The sequence below is a fragment of the Elaeis guineensis genome, chromosome 7, assembly GCF_000442705.2.
Source record: "Elaeis guineensis isolate ETL-2024a chromosome 7, EG11, whole genome shotgun sequence".
Classification (NCBI taxonomy): Eukaryota; Viridiplantae; Streptophyta; class Magnoliopsida; order Arecales; family Arecaceae; genus Elaeis; species Elaeis guineensis.
In genome coordinates, this window is record NC_025999.2 from 22,620,727 (window position 1) to 22,638,073 (window position 17,347).

A 17,347-nucleotide genomic window follows, 5' to 3' on the forward strand; every position below is an offset into this window, starting at 1 on the left:
TGGAGTCATCATTGGTTAATTGAGAATCGATATGAATATATGTTTGAGTGTGATATGATTCCATACTCATGAACATATTCAGGGTGCAAGGATGATCGAAGGATTGAATTGCATGGTAATTTATCACTGAAGGATAGATTTGATATTTTTATCAAATTCTACATCTTTTGGGTAGTTATAATACATTGCTAAATGTCAATCTTGATTTGTAGGTTTTTGATCGAATTAAAGAGTTTAATTCGATCATCAATTAGAAAAAATTCTAATTGTTGAACTTAGATTAGCTCAATTGGACCTAAATTGATTAGATTGAAATCTAATCAAATTTGGTCAACTTATATCCAAACCTACTGCCAGCTAGATGTGAAACCCAATAGATCACACACATATGAAAATTGGCCAAGGACTCTTTTGAAAAAGGTTGATTAGAATTTTGGATTCAATCAGGGTTCCGGTAAGCATGCTAGCACGTGTGGAAACCCTTGCTCCTTTGGAGACCAATTTGGTCCCATCCCTTGCTAATTAGCTAGCCCAATTTGGTAAACATTTGGGTCAGGTCGTGATATCTAGAAGCAATCCAAATTGGGGAACCACATCCCATGTTAACACCAAATATGAAGAGTCCAAGTTGTGGTGGACTCTTGGTGTAAAACAGGTTCTGCCTACAAGTGTTGGCATGGGTAGAAGAAAAAAATTTATTTTTTTATGGGATTAAATTATGTGTGGTAGCTCATATCACCATCCATCTTCTGATTCACATTTTAAAGTATGAGATATATTTTTTTTAGAATTTATGGGGTAGATAAAAAATTAGAAAAAGAAGGATGTCTCGCACGTGCGCGCAGAAGCGTCGCATCTCTCCATGATTTAAAGAGTCCTTATCCTAATCAAATGCTTTCTAATTAGAATAATTTTTAGTGATGACATTCCTCACTTTATAAAATATTTTTTTTAATTTTTTTGGAATTTTTTCAGACTTATCTAGATACTAAACGGATGCCATAACTCGGTCCTGATGCCTGCACATGCGATGATCATCACTTGCATGAAGAGGTGCAAGGATAGTATCCTTCTGTGAGATTTTTATCACTATTTTTAATTTTTTAGAATTAAAATTGAATCCCCAATCCACATGGATTTTTGAGGATTTTTTTTATTTGAGAAAGGATGTGAAAACATCCCTTCTTTGGTTGCACACACGCGGACCAGGGTGCTGATCGACGTATCATTGATATGAGTCCTTCTACTTGAAGGAACTCTTATCTCTGATAATCAGATTAGATATGTCTTTTGGATAAGGAATGTTCCTCTCTTTTGGCATCCCTCTGGTGGCTATAAATAGGCCTGGGCACTAGGTATCCGATGAATCTAAGAGGGGTTTACAATTTCTCTCCTGTTGCTCTCCTTTCTTTCTTACAACCTATCTTAGTTTTAGGATAAGGCTTTGGGATTTAAGACAAAGCCTTATCTGGTCCTAACAAGGGTTGTAAAGGTCTTAAAGAAGGAGAATCAGAAGTCCAGAGGAGGTTCTAAGATGGTGAGGTCAGGTTCTTGAAGAAACTTGATCGGTACGAGGCTAGTCGAGTTCTAGAGGCTAGAACTCTTGAAGCAAGATGAAGAAGGAGTGCTGTCTTTGGTTCAATTTCCGTGTGGATCACTATTAGAGGGCAGACACATGGATGCCTTGTAAAAATTGAGATTAGTACTATAGATATTCTTCTTATCCTAATTTATATTTATTATGCTTTGATTATTATAGTCAAGAGTTTCTGGGCATTAGGGCTTCCGGTGCATTGGGTATTTTAAATAAAAATTTTAAACACCTAACCCTTCCACTGTGCCATCGAAACCCAACATGGGGTGGGTCAGGCCGATGGTGGGGCAGGGCGAGGCGGCGTCATCGATAGGGGGCTAAGGTTCGGAGAGGGGGAGAGAGAGATTGTGAAATTATCAGAAGGGGGGATTTTAGCTAACCTATGGCAGTAGTTTTTAAAACTGCTGCTATAGGCCTCCAACAGTGATTGAGCAACCGCTGTGATAGAATCTATAGTAGCGGTTATTAAGCAACCACTGCTATAGAGGCAGAATATATTTTTTTTCTATTTTTTTTAATATGATATAATTTTAAAATTTAAAATTCATCTTCATCATTTGTTATCTAAATAATTATCATTAGAGTATCGTCATAAAAGATCACTTCGATTTGATAGCTCTAGGTCGGTCAATCATTAAAATTTGATTTCGACGGTTACGATCAATCGTATGATGATCAGATAGATAGAGATCATCGATGGATTTAAAAATCTATAATGATGATCTTGATGATATTTATAGCATACTATCAAAGTTTTACTTCACTCGAACATCATTATCATGGTCAATATAGTACGAGATGATTTAAATAAAAAATAAGTGATCAAAAGGCCAAATGATGTCCAATTATAAGGCTATTTTTAGATAAATAATTTTTACTACTACTTTGATCATTTGTATGGTGATGATCGTAAAATTCAAACCATGTGTATATGAATGATCCAAAACTATATATCTCTTGATACCTATTCTTAAAGTTCTTAAGTAATTATACTTGTACTTTTGTCATATTTACTTAATATGGATGGTTCATATATGCATGATTTAAATTTTATGATCATCATCGTATAAATTATTAAAATAGTGGTAAAGATCATTTATCTAAAAATCACCTTAATCGGACACTATTTGGTCTTTTGATCACTCTTTTTTTATTTAACGATTAAAATCATTCCATGCTAAATTGACCATGATAATGATGTTTGATTGAAGTAAAATTTTGATAGTGTGCTACAAATATCATTGAGATTATTGTTGTAAGTTTTTGGATCCATCGGTGGTCTCTATCTATCAGATCATCATGCGATCATTCGTGGCCGTCAAAATCAAATTTTATTGATAGACATAGCTAGGGCTATCAGATCAAGATGATCGTTTGTGATGATATTCTAATGATAATTATTTAGATAATGAATAGTGAAGATAGATTTTAAATTTTAAAATTATATCATATTTAGAAAAAATAATGAAAAAATTTATATTCTGTATTTATAGCAGTGGTTGTGTAATAATCATTGCTATAGATCTATCACAGTGGTTATGTAACAACTACTATATATTGTATAGTAGTGATTTATCAATCGTTGTCATATCTCGAACTTATGGCAGTGGTTAGGTAGAATCGCTGCCATCTCTCAAACCTATGGTAGTGGTTATTACCAACCACTGCCATAGGTTGGACCTACGGCAGCAGTCATCGATAACCACTATGATAGAACTGTCTGTAGCAATGGTTATCTATAACCACTGCGATAGGTTTGAGAGATGGCAGTGATTGACGATAACCACTGCCATTGATTCTATGGCAGCAGTTCTAGAATCGTTGCCATAGTAAGCACTACCATAGGCCCTTATTATAGTAGTGAGGATATAGTTCGTATTCAGATAGAGATAGATTATACTCAAAGGCCATTGACAACAAGCTAACCTTATATGATTTTTAGTAGTGAAATCTGTTTTGTAAAAGAATGATTCGTAATCTCTGAGATCTTTCTTGCTTGATCATCTCTATCATTAATTTGAAATTTATTTTTCTTGTTTATTTAGATTTTTAAACAACGATTTCAGCATACATAAAATTCTAAATTTTTTTTAATTTTAAGTTTCAAACACAACTGCCTAAGATCTCTGTGGATCGACCTAACGCATTCTATTCTACGAAATTAAGAGTTCGGTGAACATAGTATTTTTTATCGCTCTAGCGATAAGAGCGCATCAGATTTTGGCATCATTGCAGGAGATCTTGGCACGATTGTTTTGGAAAGAAAACATAAAAAAAAAAATTACTACCTTCATTAATTTTATTGCTTTAATTAGTTAACAACCTTAATTATGTTTGCCTTTATTTTAATTACTTTATTTTTTAGTTTGCCTTTTATTCTCTTAATCTAAAAAAAAATAATTAAAAAAATCTCATAATACATATAGTGACATTAGGAAAAAAAAACTTTTGTGTAGATATCTTGTTTATTTGCATCTGCATTTTCATAATCAATCTTAAGGGCAAAATTCATTAGCAAGATAAGGTAGAGATTTCATCATCTTTAGCCCACAAATCACTTGCATCTGCATAACCTAATCCTAATCTTTAAAATTAATTAGACGTCAGTCCTAAAAAATTACATATAGTGACATTAGAAAAAAAATATCTTTTGTGTGGACATCTTGTTTCTTTGCATTTGCATTCTCATAATCAATCTTGAGGGAAAAATCTATTAACAAGATAAGGTGAAGATCTCATCATCCTTTCTTAGCCCACAAATTACTTTCTTGCATCTGCATAATCTAACCCTAATCTTTAAAATCAATTAGACGTATGTCCTAAAAAATTTGAGCTCAATAAGATAAGAGAACCAGAAGGTTGGATCGGGTTTGACTTTGACTAACCAATTGGTGTCTAGAAAAGTGGTTCAAGGACTCAGTCCTGAAGAATGATAGTTAATTAGGTTCATTGCGAAAGTATGGAGAGTCTTCCATCAATCTTATACTTACCTGATTAATTGGGTTGGTTGATTTTGAACTTGGAGTTCTTAAAGGCAATCTTGGAACAGTTAAGAGCTGTCTAGATCTAGGCTAAACCCTAGTTAGAATTTGCTTTTATGTGAAACTTGTTTGCAACTAAAAAAAAATTCTTCTCATCTATCTCTTAGATTTAGGATTCTCTAGATCCTCATCCTTAGAATTCTCTTTCTTTTCTTTTCTGCTAACAAATTTTGAAAAGAATATAAAGATAACTAAAAATTTCCAACTTCCTTCTTGGACAAGGGTGTCTGGATGATTGGTTAGAACTGAGTTGAACTCTACATCAAGTTCAGTAGATCTTAAGGATACCATGAGCGAAATCGATCAACCATAAGTCTTGAAGGACTTGTGTTATTCGATTGGGTCAATCCAATCCTTATGTATTCGACTGCCACAAATTGATGCCAATTTCAAAATTAAACCCAATATCATAAACATGCTTCTCAAATTCATCGGAATCAAAGATGCATATATTTTTATGAAGAAATTTGAGAAAGTATGTACCACAATGCGACTCCAACAGCTCACTGAGGATGCTATTAAACTTAGGCTGATCAATTTTGCCCTCAAAGATAGTGCTAAAAAGTTGTAATACAGTCTTCCTAATCAATTCATAGCATCATGGGAGGGTTTTGTTAAAGTGTTCCTGAAGAAATTTTTCCCACACTATAAGACTGCCAAATTTAAGAATGAAATTAATCAATTTTATCAATTACCTAATGAGTCTTTCTAGAAGTACTTTGATCACTTCAAGAAACTTTTGAGTCAATGCCCACACCATGGAATAGAGACTTGGAGACTGTGTCAAATCATTTACGAGGACTAGACCCAAACTCCAAAATAATGTTAGAATCAATGTGTTAGTATCATTTCATGAACAAAGAGCCTATAGAAGTCTGACAATTTTTAGAGGACGTAGCAGAGAAGAGCTTACAATAGGAGATAACTAGAACATCCGAAAGACTCACACCTTCAAGAGGGAGAGTACATCAAGTTCAACCTTCCTTAGCTACCAAGGGCAAAATTGCTATCCTGATCCGAAGAATGGAAGCCTTAGAACTCCAGGGACACATCCAGGTGAACCAAGTTTTAACATCCATTTGCAATAGGTATAATACCACAAATCATACAATGGAAAAGTATCCCTTCTTGATGGGCCCAATCGAAAATGAAGTAGCATGGGTCAATGCTGCTTATCACAGACCCATAAATGACCCCTATACACCAACGTACAACTTAGGATGGAGGAACTATCCCAATTTTTTTTTATCACAAGGGTCAAACCCAAGTAGACCTACCTTCAATCAGCCCAACCTAGCCCACTCAATCATTGAATAACCCATCAGGCTTCGGCGATGATCAAAGGCTTAGTATACTAGAAAAAGGGTTAGAGGTTTTGATGAAATCAACTTCTGATAGCACAAATACCTTCAATGATTTCATGAAAACCACAGATAATTTTATGCAAGCCACAGGACAGATTTTGATAACTAATACCCAAGCAATAGCCCAATTGGAGATGCAATTAGGATAGTTGGCTACTACTATCAATGAAAGAGAAAAAGAAAAATTACCAAGCCAACCAAAATCTAACCCAAGAGCCCAAACCAATCAACAATCCCAACCTGAAGGTCGATTCAACCATGTAAATATAATTCACACCTTAAGGTCTAGAAGATAAGTAGACAATTATGTGGGTACATCTGAAGATCAAGAAGACCCACTATCTAAACCACCTCATGAGCAATTGATCGATTAGACCAAGTCTAAGGAGCCTGAACTAATGATGAGCCACCCAAGCCACTTGTAAAACCCACCTTAGGGTTCAACTGAGCTGAGACATCACCCATCAGTCCTGTAGCTCTTTTTTTAAATAGACTTAGGTCCAACAAATACTCAACTCATCTGGATCAAATCTTAGAGATGTTTAAACAAGTGAAAATAAATATCCCTCTGCTATATATGATCCAATAAGTTTTCACATATGTCAAGTTTCCCAAAAATCTATGCACAAAGAAGAAGACCACCAACGTGCCCAAAAAAGCTTTCTTGACAGCTAGTGTGAGCTGCTACCTTTTGAGCCACATGTCGGTAAAATACAAAGATCCAAGATCTATAATTTTTTGTGTCATTGAGGAAACCATCATCGATAGGGTCTTGTTAGACTTAAGGGCTAGTGTGAACATCTTATCTTATTCAGTATATAAACAATTGAGGATAGGAGAATTAAAGCCTATAGAAATCACATTGTAATTGACAGACCGATCAATGAGGATCCCCAAGGGAATTATGGAGGATGTGCTAACCAAGGTCAGTGATTTCATTTATCCTATGGATTTTATGATTCTAGAGACTGAACTAGTGTCTAACCCGAAAGATCACATCCCAGTCATCTTAGGAAGACTATTTTTAGTAACCACCAACACCCTAATCAACTACCGTAATAGACTCATGAAGCTCTCATTTGAAAACATGTCCATTAATCTTAATATTTTCAATTTTAAAAATAAAATAGATCAATTTGTTAATATAAACCTGATTCAGGATGAGATTTATGAGCCCATTGATCTAAGGGATGAAGATTTTGACTGCAATCTCTGGTTAGACCAAGAATCTAAAATTACTTATAAAATTTTCACATCTAGTGACCAAAGAGTTTATCCATATTAGGAACCATCAATTGAACCACTTGCAAGAATGGATGAACCAATACCCAAGCCATCGATTGAGGAAGCACCAAAACTAAAGCTCAAAACATCCTCTGAGCACCTCAAATATGCATATCTAGGTCCATCAGAAATCTTACCCATAATCATCACATCAAACCTAGATCAAATCCAAGAGAAAAAATTTTTAGCTATCCTCAGAGAGAATCAGGAAGCCATAGGTTGGACCATGGCTGACATTAAAGGGATCAGCCCTTCAATCATCCAACATCGAATTCATTTAGGAGAAGAAGCCAAGCCAATTAAAGACCCCCAAAAGAAGCTTAACCTAGCTATGAAGGAGGTAGTGAAGAAACAGATTCTCAAGTTACTAGATAATAGAATTATTTATCTCATTTTAGATAGTTCATGAGTTAGCCCAATTCAAATAGTGTCTAAAAAGTCAGAAATAACAGTGGTCCAAAATGAAGCAAATAAGTTAGTGCCGATCAAGGTTCAAACTAGATGGAGAGTCTATATTGATTACAAAAAATTGAATGTGGCCACAAGAAAGGACTATTTTTTCCTACCATTCATTGACCAGATGTTGGAGAGGTTAGTCGGATACAAATTCTATTATTTTCTTGATGTATACTCCATCTACAACCAGATTCCTCACACTAGAGGATCAAGAGAAGACCACGTTTACCTATCCATTTAGAACTTTTACCTATAGACACATACCTTTTGGCTTATGTAATACTCTATCTACTTTTCAAAAGTGCATGATTAGCATCTTTTCTGTCATGATCAAGTAATTTTTAAAAATATTTATGGATAATTTTTTCATCTTTGGCTTCACCTTCTTCGAATGCCTACATTACTTAAGACTAGTCTTAAAAAAGTATAAGAAAAAATACTTAGTACTTAATTGAAAAAATATTAATTTATGGTCAAAGAATGTATAGTACTTGACCATGTTATCTCAAAGAAGGACATTGAAGTAGACAAAGTCAAAGAAGACCTGATCACAAATCTTCTACCACCCAAATTAGTCAAGAAAATCTGCTTATTTTTAGAACATGCTGGCTTCTATAGGAGAGTCATCAAAAATTTCAGCAAGATAGCTCGACCACTAACTAATCTTCTTTTCAAAAAAGTTAAATTTGATTTCACTTCTGAGTGTCTCAAGTCCTTTGAGCATCTTAAAAAGACACTAATGTCCACACCCATTATTCACCCACCTGACTGGATTCAGCCCTTCGAACTTATGTGTGATGCATCTAATCACACCATCAGAGCCATTCTAGGATAGAAAATTGACAAGCTATCGAGAGTCATCTATTATGCCAGTAGGACCCTCAAAGATGCATAGCTTAATTACTCAACAACTGAGAAAGAGTTCTTAATTATCATTTTTGTCTTGAAAAAGTTTAGATTTTATTTGATTTGGTCACATGTCATTGTATACACTAATCACTCAGCTATTAGATATTTCTTGTCAAAGAAAGATGCCAAGGCATGCCCGATCCGATGGATTTTACTTCTTTAGAAATTTGGCTTAGAAATTAGGGACAAGAAGAGAAATAAAAATATAGTAGCTGATCACCTGTCCCGATTGACAAATGTGCCTTCTAATGAACCATCAATAGAAGAGTCTTTTTCTGACGAGCATTCATGTCTATGACCATAAAATCATGGTATGCTGATATTGTCAATTATTCAATCATAGGTAAGATTTTCTCTCATTGGACCACTCAGGACAAATATAAATTTTTTACCCAAGTAAATTATTTTATTTGGGATGATCCATATCTATTTAAACAATAATTTGATCAAATTATCAGAAGGTATGTCCCAGATCATGAGGTCAAAGGCATCCTATCCTTTTGTCACGATCAAGCTTGTGGTGGCCACTTTGGATCCAAGAAGACTACCATAAAAGTTCTCCAATGTAGATTCTGAAGAAAAAAAAAGCCTATTTCTATCAAAAACACAATGGATAGCCAAGGTGCATCTAATTATTTTCTATAAATGACTTAATTAAAGATTAGATCTTTACCTGATATACAACGGAATATAGATTAAATTCTAAAGATTCAAAATCTAAAGCCTCACATAGGCTTGAATCCATAAACTCTCTACTTCGTGTGCACGTCAAACTTCACAGAAAAATGGGATGAAGTCTCGGATTGAAGCATCTTCGCAAGGCACCAAAGGAAGAGGAGAGAGGCTCAGGTGCGATGCCTCACACCAACAAGATGGATGTCCAAAGATTCTCCATGCCAAGGAGAAGATGGGATGCCCAAGGGGATGACATGCCAAGAGAAAGGGTGACACCTCCTTTTCCTTCATGCCTCCTCTCTCTCTCTCTCTCTCCTCAGCATACAATTCAATTATTATGTCTTGATAGTTAGAGATCCTCCCTATTTATAGATGATTTTTCATAATCCATAAGATTAAAATTTCTAATTCAAATAAGCTTTGAATTAATCCATATCTTATCAAAAAAGGAGTCCTAAGAGAGAAAGGAGTGGCGCCTAACTAGGCACCCACATGCACCCACATCCACACCCCATGTGGGGAGGCAACAACCAGCACCCCACCTTGTGTTGGTCAGCCATGAAGGAGAGAGAGTCCCAATAAAAGTGGACTCGAAGGATCTCATCCAAATTTGGGTCAATTCGATTCCAATTTGAATCTGATTCAAAATAATTTTGAATAGGCTGTCAATCTCAAACTATTTAGGATTTAAGATCAAGTCTAACTTGAATTTATGAACCCAATAAAGTCTAATTAAATCAGATCTAATCTAAAATTAATTAGCACTTAAATCCAATCTCACATAGACTCTTGGATCAAAGATCAAATCTCATTCATCTCTAAAATTGAACCTAGACCTCATATCTAGTGCTAGCTAGACATAGTCAGTCAACTATTTAATTTTGTATGATCCATAACTTAATTCTTAATCAAGTTAATCTATTTATTCAATCAAGTCATATACTTTCAAATTGAACTTATAGACTTTGGTCAATTCTTTCATACATCTCTTGACTTTGTGCATGATTCTATAGGTTCGAACACTAAGCCGATAGCACAGGAACCATTTTCTATACTAATCGAAGTTACCATCTAGCAATGATTCTCCATGTTCAAATATGTCAAATTATCGCAAGGCAAACTTGAAGAACCTATGCATATGGTTACCGCATAATTCATCCCTTTGACTCTGAATGCTCTAAGACGATCTAGGGTTAAACTGTCAATCTTGGAGGATCATCCACATTGTATTCCAACCTTTTAAATCCATCACATGGATTATCCTGATCAAGATTTTATTAAATTAAAATACAGTGATGCATCAGCTCCTATAATCTAAAGGAGTCCATTTCATTTTGATCCACACACAGACTTCGTAAGTATTTGATTGTACCCAGTAGTCTTTCGTCACTGCATTAGAAATACAGGTAGTCCGACATCAAAACACAGTGAGTTACTTGAAAATCACTATGGTGATCTCAAGTTTGAGGGACACTTATATCCATACGCTTCGCGAGCTACTCTTGACAGCAGAGCACTCAGTAGGTGAGTCACTTGTCCAGTGACGATGTACTCCTACATCTTATCTGTATACCATACCAGTGTCTCTACACTCCTTGGTTAAGAAGATAACCAACCCATATGACATACAATGACCTTCACTTGATAAACATCATCATCCTTTAATGACATATCATTTGATCGCGAACATATTTGAGAACTATACGATAAATCTTTCTTTACCGATTACATCATAGTTTGAAGGATTTCATCACAATACAAGAGTTCTAACAAAGAAGATGTAACTTTATGATAAATGATGTTAAAATATTTTTTATTTATTGATTAATAATTCATATACATATTACAGAATGAGTACAATCATCCAAACGATTGACTTTAGGATACATTTTCCAACAATTTTCATTTGAACTAAAGTCAATCGAGACAGTATCTTATACCCATCTTCCACTTATGATCATCGAACTCTTTGATCTCGAGAGCTTTAGTGAAGAGGTTGGTTTTGTTCTCTTTTTCATCGATCTTCTGAAGCTCGATGTCACCTCGATCCATGATCTCACATATAAGATGATAGCGACGTAGAATGTGCTTCGTATGCTGGTGTGACTTTGGTTCTTTCACTTGAGCTATCGCTCCAATGCTATTACAATATAACAAAACAAGGCCATCGACAAAGGATGTAACTCCAAGCTCGATGATGAACTTTCACAACTACACCACCTCCTTTGCAGCATCGGATGAAGTAATATATTATGCTTCACATGCAGAATCAGCCACAGTATGTTGCTTGAAACTCTTCCAGTAAATTGCTCCTCTATTTAAGGTAAATACATAGTCCAACACGCTTATGCTGTCATCATGGTCTGACTGAAAACTGAAATTAGTATATTCCATAAGTTTCAAGTCAGTATCTCTATAGATATTCTATTGGTCCTTAGTATTTCTCAAATACTTAAAGATTGTCTTCACAACCTTTCAATGATTTTTATCTGAACCAGACTGATATCTACTCACTATCCTAGTGAATAGGCCACATCCAATCTCGTACACATTATGATGCATATGATAGACCCCACTATCGAAGCATATGGGATCCTACTCATACGCTCTCTCTTTTGAGGAGTTGTCAAACAATCCTTCTTGGAGAGAGTAATTCCATGGTCTATCAGAAGATAGCCTTTCTTGAAATTCTCTATGTTGAATCGTTTCAATATAGTATTGATGTACCTAGATTGGGACAATCCAAGCAACCTTCTAGATCTATCTCTATAGATCTTCATCCCTAGGATATAGGATGCTTCTCCTAAATTCTTCATAGAAAACTATGATGAGAGCCACAGCTTCACACTCTATAAAGCTGGAATATCATTTTTTATTAATAGTATATCATCTATATATAGTACAAGAAAGATGACTACAGAATCGTTAGTCTATTTATAGACACAAGACTCTTCTCCATTTCTAATGAAGCCATATATTTTGATCACCTTATCAAAATGCATGTTCCAACTTCTAGATGCCTGCTTCAGTCCATAGATGGATCTATTCAATTTGTACACATTAGATTCATCTGCGGATGTGAGCCCTTCAGGTTGTATCACATACACCTCTTCTTCCAGCTCTCCATTTAGGAAAGTGATTTTGACATCCATTTGCTAGATCTCATAATCTAAGTATGCTACTGTTGCAAGCATAATTCGGATAGTCTTGAGCATTGCCACAGGTGAGAATATCTCATCATAATCAATACCATAATGTTGACGGTAACCCTTGACAATTAGATAGGCTTTATAGGTCTCCACCTTCCTATCCGCTCCTCTTTTCTTTTTGAAAATTTGCTTGCACCCTATGGGTTTTATTTCTTTAGACAGATCAGCTAGTGCCCATACACCATTGATTTCCATGGACTCCATCTTAGATTTGATGGCCTTAAATCATTTTTGGGAGTCATGCCTTTGCATGGCTTCAATATAGGTAATCAGATCCTCATCCTTCTCATCGAGTTCGATAAGATCACCATTTTGGATCAAGAAACTATAGTATCTGTTTGATTGATGTGGTAATCTATCGGATCTCCTTAATAATACCTCTACAGGCTCCAGATTCGATTGTATCACCATTCTGGATTAAAAAAATATAATGTCTGTTCGATTGATGCCATACTCTACTAGATCTCCTTAATGGTGCCTCTACATGCTCTAGATTCGATTTTTCAATCAAATTTGATTCTGTGTGTGCTAGTTCTTCTACCTCATGAACTTCACCAAGTTCAATTTTATTGGCATTAACTCCTTTAAGAAACTATTTTTCTAAAAAGACTATCTCGTTGCTTACGAACATCTTTTATTCTTCAGCTTGGTAGAAATAGTATCCTTTAGTTTCCTTTAGATACCCTACGAACAAGTATTTATCAGACTTTGGTCCAAGCTTATCTATCTTTAAATACTTGACATAAGCTGGACATCCTCAAATCCGAAGATGTGAGAGCACCAACTTATGACCTATCCATATCTCATATGAAGTTTTATCAACAAACTTGCTCAGAACCTTATTCAAAATATAGTAGATATTTTTAAGAGCGTATCCCCAAAAGAAGATTGACAAATTTGCAAACCCCATTATGGATCGAATCATGTCTAACAGGGTTCGATTCCTCCTTTCAGACATCCTATTATATTGTGATGTTCCAAGAAGGGTTCACTAAGAGAATCCCATTCTTCTTTAGATATATCAAAAAATCACTGGTGAGGTATTCATCTCCTCAGTCTGACCGAAGAGTTTTAATACTCTTTTCAGTCTATTTTTCTACTTCACTATGGAATTATTTGAACATTTCAAATGATTCAGATTTATGCTTTATAAGGTAGATATACCCATATCTTAATAGGTCATCTGTAAATATAATAAAGTAATAGTATCCTCCTCTGGAAGCTATGTTCATGGGTCCACATACATCACTATGTATTAGACCTAAAACATCACTGGCTCATTCATTTTTTTCTTAAAAGGTGACTGAGTCATCTTACCAAGTAGATAGGATTCACAGGTCGGTTATGACTCACAATCATTAATTTCAAGGACACCCTCCTTGATTAACCTGTCTATCCTGTTCTTGTTCACATGACCTAGCCTATAATGCCAAAAGAAGGAATCACTGACCTTATCTATCCTAGGGTATTTGTTTGATGTGTATATTACACCAACAGATTATGATAATATATGTCATGTTTTAATTATCCATGCATAGGCGTAGTATCATTCACAATGATATCACAAAAATCATCATTTATTAAAAATTTAAAATCAAGTTTGGTCAAAAGGTCTACAGAGATGATATTTATCAAAAAAGAAGGACAATAATGACACTTATCTAACATGATATGATTAGACTCAAAAATAAGCTGCATAGTTTCTTATGCAACAATTGAAACAAGGCTTCCATCTCCAACATTCAGGAACCGCTCGTTTTCTCTAAATTTTCTACTGACCTGCAATTCCTACAATGAGTTATAAATATTTATTAAACTTTTGATATCCAATATCCAAATAGTAGTATCACAAATAGAGAAATTATAAGAAATTATCATATAAGTACTTTATGAGGTAATGATTACTTGATTCTCTTATTCTTAGGCCTGTTTGGGTCAAAGATAGCTATATAAGCCGGATAATTCCTTTTTCAATGATCCAACTTCTTGCAAAAGAAGCATTCCGCCTGGCTCTTATTGATTTTTGACTTTTTGCTCTGCTTTGACTTGGGATCGATGGCATGATTTTTCTGCATCTTCTTCTTTTTTTCTCTCCTAGAGGATCGATGACTTGTAGACAAATCTCCCACTATATGCATCAGCTCCTTCTAAAGCTGATGGTCCTTCTCGAACATCTGTAACAATCCTAGCAAATCATAATAGTTCACTGCAGGCTTGATCATTTTATAATGACTCAAGAAGGGTAGGTAGAATTTTAGTAGTGAATTGAGGATAGCATCCTTACCTAACTGTTCATATAACAGAAAATCAAGTTTGCTCAAGCATTCAATTTGCTCGATCATGTACAATACATGATCAATGACTGACACCCCCTCTCACATACGGGCATTGAACACTGTGCAGGAGGTTTTGTATCTCTTCGCATCCTCTGGGGTGCCAAAGGATATTCAATATTTGAATCATATCCTCTGGCTGTGCATCCTTAAACTTATAGCTAAGTTCATCGTTCATGGCCACCCTCATAATGCAATGCACTGTCATACGGTCACTGAGCTACTTCAAGTAAATATCTCTCGCAGCATGGGGTGCATTGGCAGTAGGTTCTTCAACTAGTAGATCCGTAAGCATATACAGAATCCTCTCGTACTTTAGGACAATCTTCAACTTCTGATACCAGCTATCAAAATTGGATCCGATAAGCTTGCCACTATCCAATAGCGAACGGAGAGATAGTGTGTTGGCCATAACTGAAGAAAAAAAATATAAACCTATGAGTATATGAATTATTTTTAATCCTAAAGATATGAACTTTAGTCTAAAGATTCTTTCACTATTTTATATGAATTGATAGCCTCTATCTCCAATTTGAAAAATTACATTAATTCTTTAGCGGGTACTAGAATCCACACAGATTGCATTCAGATCTGAGTGTGGCTTGGCCAACCCTAGTGCATCTATAGGTAGGTTCATAACTAATTATTTCTCTAAACAACTTCTAGTAATTAGGTTTTGCTCCAGATCTCTCTTCAGTAGGCGTGTGGTGCCTCCATTGAAAATTCTAGTTAGATCTAACCATTAATATGACTACACCAAGCACATCCAACAAACGAATGTCTAAGCCCGAGGTGGCTCAGCCAACCTGAGCATTGATCTAAAGGATACAACAAGATGGTCATATGATAAATGACAATTTCAATACCTAATAGACACCAGGCATGTGACGCCTCTAATGCCTATTTAAAATATTGGACCTATTATCACACACTTTAATGGGAGGCTATGAACTAGTTGTTTCTATAACTGTATCATTTTAAGGATCTAATAATTTAGAGAATTTGATTTATTGATTTGAGAATAAGAAAAAAAATTGACCTGCAAGTCATAAATCCTTCCACTGACTTTATCAAGTCATGTAAAGGATTAGACACAAGCTAGTCTAAAGACATCTGAATCAGTCATATTGATTTACCTTAATGGCATAGGTCAGCACGAATCGACTAGTGATCTAATCTGGCCAAGTAAGTGAGATCAGTGGGAGAGATATGTCATTAACTTACCATAGATGCATCTAGGTGAGTAGCTCTCAATTAATAACCACTTGATTAAGATTGCTAAACTTATCTTAGACACCAACTAATTAATTACTTTCAATTTGGTCCATCAAAAAATTTGGGCTCAACCACTGAGCCATGATCATGGTCTATTTAGTAAGGTCAAAAATATGGACTTGATCAAGCTTTAACTATTGAGGTTGATCTAGAAAAATTCTAACCTAATCTAATTCAACTCTTAATTAGATTTAATCAATTTTTCTATTCAGTCCATATTTATTTCTTACCCTAGGTCTAACCTAGTAAAAGGACCTGATTCATGCTAATATATTACCCATCGATTTATATGGTGTCTTAGTAATCTTCAATTCTTAAATTTAGATCATTTAGACTTAATTTCAAATTAAGTGTATGAAATGCGTGTTTCAATTTGTAGAACTATTCTACTAGAGTTTCAAGTGAAGCATACCATATAGTTCATATCATGAAAATAAATTTTTATAAATATATTTAACAATTAAATATACATAAATATGATCTAAACTTTATACATACATCACATGTATCATGACCACATTTAGATCACTACCGATTATATCTAATATAACATGCTTTTTAGATTTTAAAATAATTTTATATCAGAATCAATCTTATTGTAATGAATTATAAATCACTTTAGATCTAATCTAAATTTATTTATGATCAAAATAATTTATGAAAATTTGTTCATTCTTCTTCTTCATAAAATCAGATCATAATGACACCCCTACACGTTATAATAGAACCCATCAAATGGGCAAGAGAGAGAGAGATGAATCCCTTCTTCCTCTTATGATCGGATGGTCTAGTGATCTCATCAATCCAAGCACTGGACTACTAAGATCTGAAATCTTATTTCATATGGAATTACATCAACATATAATTTAACAAAATATTCTATGTCATGGATATGACTTTGATCTCATTAATCATATTCCTCATCTAATCTAATCAGATTTAATGTATCATATATATCATATCAGATTTGAAATATATCTTATACTCATTATAAAATATCAAATTTAGATTTAAAATCTTATAAAAAATTAATAATATGCACATATGAACACATAAAGATTAATTTTTTGGATAGATCTATTTTGACGTTATGCAGAATTTTGGTAGAAATCAAATCTGAAAATCTATCAAAATAGATTCAATTCAGATCTAAAATAAGTCTAACTTTATAATCAAAATAATAATATTAAAATTTTATAAAAATTAA